Below are 8754 nucleotides of genomic sequence, written 5' to 3'. Positions count from 1 at the left end.
TATCGTGGGATGATGAACTGCCGCCCAGACAGTAAGTAGTAAAAATCGACCTACTTTTTGGGCAGCCCTGCTGCATCTCCCATTCGTCTGTAACGGCCACGCAGGTGGCGTGGCATGCCTATTAGAGGCTTTCAGTACACTAAAATCGCTGCGTAGAGGCAAAATGCGTCACATCCTGTCGTAACTTTCACGTCCCAAATCAACTTAGCACGTACTAAAATTAACACCTACTTCCATTAGAAGTATCCTCGATATTGTTTTCTGACTGTTAATTAAGGGGCAAACCTACATACCGAGTAAAAATTCTATCTGGAGTGTTTAAAACCCATGTTTTTACACGAAAATACTTAACGTTTTCATAATACGTTTTCTTACGATAAAAAAGTCTTCTAACTACACGGGTTTCCTTCTTTCAAAACTTTTGTCTTTGGTAGTTCGACATGATAAAAAATTGTCATTTTTCCACGGGTGCGTTCTAAAACATTTCAAGTGAACGTTTACGGAACCACCCAGCGTGCTCTGAACTTTGCCACACACTATCCATCGATGCAATCACAGAGATACCGCACGCAGCACTAAGAGAAGAGTGCACGCCCGTTCACTGCATCGCGCGTGTAGAAGCGACGAGGCAATTGAACCGCGTGCTGGTGTCACCCTTAGCGCTTCCTGGGGCCCTGTACTTGAAGCTGTCGGAATAATCCCGCTAGATGAATGACTGAACTTCGATAGAGATTTGTGAAACCCTATTCTTGAACACTCGCTAGCTGAATTAGGTATCGGAATGACGTCATAAACTCCTTTGCTTGAGAAATCGCGATTCGCTAGAGATTTGAGAGTTTGTTGATCTTCAAAACTTAAGGTTTGTTGAAATACTTAAAAATCGCGTGTATGGTTTTTAGGTTAGGTTAGATACATTTAAATTGTCTAAAATAGTGTTGATGGCTAGTTATATTAGGTTAGCTACACTAAAAAGCAACAATCAATTATTCACCTTGTACGGCAACTGGTGGCATGGCCCGTGCTATATGCAAAATCTCTCATCAATGTGCCTGTACCAGACCACAGAATGTATCGTGGTAATAAAGTGATGAAAGTAATGTGATGTGTTGAATATAGTGGCTGTGGTATAAACTGCGATATATAATGAACATACATACAAACCCAAGAAATCAAAGTTACTTTTAAACTTATTATGAATAGGGTAAGTCCGGGGTAGATGGCCATAGTTTTTTTAAATGCCCAAATTAAATAAATGTATTAGGTAAAATTCCTGATTTAATTGGTAAAGCATTCATTGTATACTAAATTTATGAAGTAATATTTTTATGATAGTCCCAATTGTATAGTTTAGAAGAAAGTTCATTAAAATATTTTTAGACAACCTGGGCCATCTCACCCATAGTACCGGTAGAGATGGCCATATGCTTCAGGGACAGATGGCCAACCAAAGAGTCTGCCGAAATAATCTGTAAAGAACAATACATACACATGTTTAAAGACATAAATCAAGTGGAACCCTTTTGCTAAGTTATGAAATGAAGTGTGCTGATTGGTAACATAAAACATGGACGAAAATTAAACTTAAAAAACACCTACAGGTTATTATAGCTTTTCCACAGTTGTTGCACACATCAGTAAAGTTAGTACAGTTTTCGTGTAACCAACGACGACAGCGAACACATTTTATCCAGTCACATGTCAGTACTGTAAGGTTGTAGTCTTCACCACAACCGATGCACTCCTCGTCTTCTTGATCAAGATCGTCACTAGATTCGTCCTGCAATGTTACTTCCGATTCTGATCTGCTACTTGACGAAGTATTTCTTCTGGGTCGAAGTACTTTCCTCTGCTTTGATTTTGTGTTATATGCCTGCATAGGCATAGCCTTCTTTTGCTTCCCTAGAAATATTTTGTCCATCTTCTTTCTTTTCGTTTTCAATTGTGCAATATTTTCAGGAGATGTTAGAAGAGTAGCTTTCTGTTTTTTACGTTTCGGCGTCTGTTTTGATGTTTTTGGAATGGGCAAAATCTCAGTCAGGACTTTGGTAGGCGAGATAGCATCGGCACCACAAGTAGACGGTGAAGTAACGTTTGTAGTCATGATGCGATCTACAGTTGTGCTAAATAAGCATTTGTCTGCATTCTGACATGATGTACCGGGATCTTCAATGGCTGGGTAAGTGTCAATCTGTTTTATCTCCATGTTACTTACACCGGAAGGCGAATTTTCCTCGGTATCTTCGTTGGGAACACCAGAAGAATTTCTGGAACAGCCAGGTTCTTCTAAATTAGTTTCAAGCAAACTATGTGTTGCATGTTCACGATTTTCATTGTCTCTAGACCTGGAGTTTACAACAAAAGCATAGTCTGGAATAGCATCCACGTTGAAAGGGTAGATTCCAGTGGCTCTGAAACCTGCTATCGCATTTTCAGGTGTTGCTGCTTTTCCCCAAGTTTCACTCAGAAGCTCACCAAACTGTATCCTAGTTATCTTTCGGTTCGGATGGTTTGTTAGCCACTTAGAACAAGCAGTGTAGAAGTGATGTTTCAGAGATTTAAATACAGCACGGTCTAGTGGCTGTAAATAATGTGTTGTATGGCTAGGGAGACACAGTAATATGATATCATTCTCGTCTGCGAATTCAAGAACTTCCACAGAATTGCAGTGAGAAGAATGGCCATCCATAATCAACAGTACTTTCCCTGCAGGTTTGCGAGGAAAAAAATGGTTTTTAAGCCAATTAAAAAAAATAACTGTGTTAACATAGGCAGATTTTTCAGACATCATTACAATGCTGCCTGGTGGCATGTTATCCTCCCATTCTGGTTTTTTGTTTTTCCCCTTCATTACCGAAACTGGAGGGAGGAACACGCCCTCTGCATTACAGCATGCTATGACTGTTATTGTCTCTCCTTTTTCTCCTGAAGTAATAGTGTGAACTACTTTGGAACCTCTCTCAGCTAGAACTTCACCAGGGCGGTTATTCAGCTGCAAGCCTGTTTCGTCCATATTGAATATCGCTGATGGCTTATTAATAAGTTGGTTTTCCTCCAAGATAATTTTCAAAAGAGAAAAATATTCTGCCACTTCATTACGGTCCATACCTTGAACTCTAGCAAGTGAAACACCCTCAGACTTGCGCACAGATATATCTGGATGTCTCGAAAGAAATAGTTGCAACCAGTCATATCCGGCCTTCTCGTTTTCATTATTGAATCTATGATGGATTCCTAACTGAGTAGCAAAATTGTATGCTAAACTACGAACATCGTCTCTAGTCAGAGGGAAGCCACTCATTTGCATTTTTTTTATGTGACGCACAAGTCTTTCTTCATTGTCTTTGCCGAAACAAGAACTCGGTCCCATTGACCCTTTTGTTATATTTCCTTGTTTTATTCTTCTTTCAAGAGTTTTTCTGGGTATATTAAACATTGCAGATGCTTTGCGGACAGATGTACCACTTTCGACGGCTTCGAAAGCGTGTTTTAAATCCTCTGCTTTCCATCTACCACGAGTACTCCCCACCTTAGGAGTGTATTTATTTGGCATCTAGAAAGAAAGAACAAAAAGAAATTGCAATAATTACACGACCCTTCCTTGTTTACCAGAGTATACTCGGCCACTACCGACTTGGTGGAATATAACTACCCAAGTTATTTCGCGTGAAATATTTTTCTGTTACATACTTTTTTAGCAGAGCTAAATCGTTCTTTTAAAGTAGTTCAGTATTTCCACGACAGATTGGGCTGCAAGACAGTACCACGGCGCAGTTTGCCTTTATATTCTACACTACATCATAGATAGCACCACGTTCAAAGATGACGAGTGAGCAATCACATAGACTACATCTCGACTAGGTATCTCGGTGGCAAGAGTAACGAATTTCGTTGCTTTTAAGTATGTAGGTAGATTTGTTACACCCTACTCTATCTGTAAACTATTTACAGCATTTTGTGTTTTAAAAAATGTTTCTTTGGTGAAAATATTTTAAGTGATGATGTGCGTGCACGGATTTTCAAATAGCCTATATTATAAGCGAGAAAATTCTTTTAAGAAATAACATATTTTCATTATTATAATTGTTAAAATTTGTATTGTTTTTCCTTACATTTTAAATTTTTTGTTAAACAGTTTTTAACATCAACAAAAGTATTTTTACACAAAATTAATAAATTAATATAATAAAACAATTGTATTAAAATATATGGGTGGCCAAGTATACTTTGGTAAGAAAACCATTTCAGTAAAATAAAGATTTCATAAATTTAAAAAATGTAAGTTTTTCGTTATTCCATTAGACAGATTAAAAATTTATTTTCATAATAGAAAACGCAAGAGGTTAATGGGTGGCCAACTATCCCGAATAAAACATGGCCATCTATCCCGATTGTACGGGTGAGAGGGCGAAGGAGCATAAAAATAATGGCGAATGATGCTTGGAACCTTCAATGATTACATATGTCCGGGAAGGTATAAAAAGACCTACAAACAAGTTTATCCCTTTTTTTTACTTATTATCTTTAATTTTCAGGCCAAAATTGTGACTAGGAGAATTATTTTAGACAGAAAGTAAAAAGAAAAAGGCAAAAATACTCACAATTATAGCGCTTTTCCGATGCGTAAACAACACCTTCCACGTAACTCATCACCAACTCAACACACAGTGAATTGGGATGCATTCTAGCGCCTGGTTGCCGAACTATGACGATTGGCCATCTCTACCGTATGGCCATCTACCCCGGACTTACCCTATAGCAATAAATGAAGTAAATATGAAAAAAAACAATTACTGTTATTATTATTACTTCAGTTGAAACAAAAAATTTACTTTGAACGTTCAAAGAGGACACCCACATATAGATCCATACAGTATTAAAATTAAATTTTGAATAGCAATACGTTTATATCAAGTTATGCAAATAACTGAAGTTTCAATTCATGTAAAATGTAGTATTTAAGTGATCTACCCTTGAATGCTTTGCAATACTTCCAGATTTAAGTGTGAATTTCTGGGTTATATGTATGAACACTCGAAACCACTTTCACCACACTAACGTGCTGGAAAATACTAATGGTTCGGTAGAGCTGTGAAATATTCATCGACAAGACCTCTAGGCGGACAGCACAGTCTCCAGGAACGTCAGCTATAACGATTTAGAATGAACTAAAACTACAACTGTAGAAGTCAGGAACTCAACTACAGCAGCTCCTCCAGGATGCTGAAAACTGCTATGAATTTGGGACAATCTCGGATCAGGTTGTAGGATGTCATTGGCGACTCGGACGAAACTTACAGACTGGAATATCGTAAACCACCGACGCGGAAGTTCACCAAGGCTTCGGCGTTACACCGTACGTCTGTTGATACAAATGGCAGACGTCCTGAAATTTAACTTATGTAGAACACGACTAATTAATCTGCAGTCGTCGCGAGGTCTTCTTGTCTTCTGTGAAGGCTCCCTTGGGAATCGGGACCGCCCCACACACAGCAGACGTCTTGCCCGATGTACTGCACTTTCTTGTTCACAAAACTTTAATGGTACAGCAAACCAATTCAAAGAAATTTTCTTCTCGTTTATAATCTGCAAAATGTTATGAACAAATCTATTTTCCTTTGAGCTTTTTATCACTCAATTCTACAAAGCTGTCATTGTCCGGGTGAAGAATCCAGTCGAGAAACCTGGAACAAAAAGCAAGTGCCAGTGATTTCCAGTGCTTCACTACTTTCACAGGAGACATTTATGCAGATTCATGACTTTCATCATTCCTCTATTAAAATTATTCCGAAATTTTAAGTTGTCAATGTAGTATTTTTACTCCATAGATGTTTGTGTTGCAGACTTCAGAAACTCATAGGTTGAACATTATTCCATTTTTGAGAAGAATCTAGATGAAAATTTCCCATAAAAATAATATATCGCCATTGCTTGCAACATAGACCTTGCATAATACATGAGATGGCTTGACATCCCATAGTGCTCTACATAAGTGTGGGCAGTGGTTGAATGATCAAGTCACTCGCCTCCTTCTAAAGCAATCGGCTTATGTCCTGGCGGAGTCACGCCCGAATTGTTCGCAAATGAAAAATCTGAGGACATACAGTGTGGTTATAGGTTTTCTCGAGATACTCCCGTTTTTCCTTACACATTTAATCTGCCAATGATTCATTCTCATATTAAAATTTCTCATCGTCTCTAAGGACCTCGATGTCGATGAAACTTTAAGCACTATTTAATTTATTATTTATCGATTCTATTTGAAGATTCATTCTAAAACAATTTTTAACAAATTTGGAAAAAAATTTATTTGTCCTCTGATATGTAATCATTTAATGAATACATACTTTAGATTTTCAACACGGAATTCTTGGTGTTTTCCTTCAGTAAATAAAGCAAATAAGGCATTTGTTTTTTTTAAAAAATCTGATACATGGTCTATTGAAACAGGTGTTAGACTATATTTTATTTGAATTTCGTTCAGTTATAGGAAGAAATGACTCTTCAGATGTTAATTCCAAAATTTTCGATTAACTTGTGTTCTTCATATTTTAAAAACACAAGGAATTACAAGAAAAAATTTAACTCTAAAGGCTTAGAAACTTACTACCTTAATGTAACTAACTGTGCAACTAGATACGTTACTCGAGAGTTGGTTAATACTGCATCGTTTGCTAGGGGTTGCTTGCATACAATTTTATCTTGCACCAGTAAGACCAATTCACGCTGCTCTTTTCTTATTTAATATTTTATTTTTTTAAAAAATAAACATTGATAAAACATATAATTACCATATATAAATTCTTGCTAGTTATTCTATCGTCTGTCATTTGTAAGAAGGGGCCATCTTACATTTTTGTTGAAAATGAGTTAACTGCAGAAATACATGTTTTCTTTCATCCTTCATGGTCTGTAAGAAGGGGATAACTGTATCTCTAATAGTTTTTAAGATATGACAGGGGCTAACCATAAATAATTAAAATACAGTGATGCATTACAGTGTGCTCATTTTGTTTTTCTGCTCTCCTGAAAAGTTTATGTTTTGTAGGTTAGCCCCTTCTTACAAATGACAGACGCTATATATTTTTTAAAAGTTTGTTTCTGCAACAAACTGAACCACCGTGGGCGTAAGACCAAAAATTATTAAGGGCTTACTTTTAACTACACAAATATATAAAATTACTTATCATACATTTTAAAACGAATCATAACGTATATTGTTTTATTTAAGTTTTTTTTCTTATAGTTTATGATCCTCAGTGGCGTAGCCAGGGTTTGTGTATGGGGGGTGTTAAGAAGCATGCGCTCCCCCCCCCCCCCCCCCGTATTAAAGCGGGGGAGTCCGGGGGTCCTCCCCCGGGAAAATTAGGTTTTTAAGGTGTAAAATAGTGCTATTTTAGCAGTTTTTGGTACTTAAATTTAAATATTGTAATGGTAAAATTTTTATTAATTTTAATATGAAATTTGTTTGAGTGATGAATAAGAAATTAATTAAAGATTTGGTGCTAAGGAGGGGGGGGGGGGTTGAACCCCTAACCCCCCCCCCCCTCCTGGCTACGCCCCTGATGTTCCTGAAGAAATGTGTCCAGTGAGAAGATTATCTGTTCATTTAAGATTCAAGTGAATATAGGAAGAAAGGAAGGAAAAAAATCTTGTTAAAATAAATTTAAAATTTAATTTTATAGAAAATAATTGAAAGAAAAGTTTATCAATCATCAAAATGAAATACTTCTAAATGAATATGACATGATAAATGCCTATTTCCCATTGACAAGATGAATAATTTGTTATGAATTTATATATCATGTAATTGATATCACGCTAATGGAAATAAAGTGTTTTACCTCCAGACAACATACTTATTTTTACCAATAAGCAACAGAGGCACAGTCGCCTAGTGAAGATATGACTATTCTTACTGAGATTTGTCGTTGGTTGGAAATCGGAACATTGATGCTCTTGTCTCTGAAGCACTCTGAAGCACTTAAAACACGACTGTAGCACTTGTACACACATATTCTGCGCTTGTTATTCATTTTGAGTATCTTTAATCCGTAGCGGTAACATCTAACTTAACTAATTCTTACTTTCGCTTCTGTATATATAAGAACCCACTCTTCTGTATAGCAAAGAGCAGGACATTTGAAACAAGAATAACTGTGTTGGTGTAATCAAGTTTCAAATATTAGTCATTTGATGTGTTTACTGGCAAACGAATTATACATTATCAGCTAAAAGCCTTTGTTAAAATAACTACTGCTCATAGGCGTGCCTACAGGGGGGGCCAGGTGGGCCATGGCCCCCCCTAATGTAATCACTCAGATCGGCATTTTCTCTAATGCGTTCGTTAATATTCGTATATTCCTGGCACTGTGACATTCAAACTGTTTTTCAGTGTTGCAGTGTGCTAATTAACAATATTTTTGAACATTTTATCGTTCTGGAAATAAAGCCGCCTTAGTTTATTTAAAACACAAGGTCCCTTAAAATGGCCAAGCAAAAAAAAAAAAAAAAAAAAAAAAAGAGGTTTGTTAAAGTTCTGTTGTCTGAATTGCTGTGTTTGCATTCACTAAAAAGAAGTTCAAGGTAGATCTGGACCAAGCTATTGGAAAATTCGAGAGGGAAAAATGTGTAAGTAGGTAGCCTTTAAACGTTGTCTATGGAAAAAAAAATTTTTAAGATTTTTAAAACTATACCGATATAAATATTAACTAGTAAACATATCTCGTTGATACTGCACAAAAATTTTAACACGGC

This window comes from Bacillus rossius (assembly GCF_032445375.1).
Source record: "Bacillus rossius redtenbacheri isolate Brsri chromosome 4 unlocalized genomic scaffold, Brsri_v3 Brsri_v3_scf4_2, whole genome shotgun sequence".
NCBI classification, from domain to species: Eukaryota; Metazoa; Arthropoda; class Insecta; order Phasmatodea; family Bacillidae; genus Bacillus; species Bacillus rossius.
Note: the sequence above shows the minus strand (reverse complement) of the source record.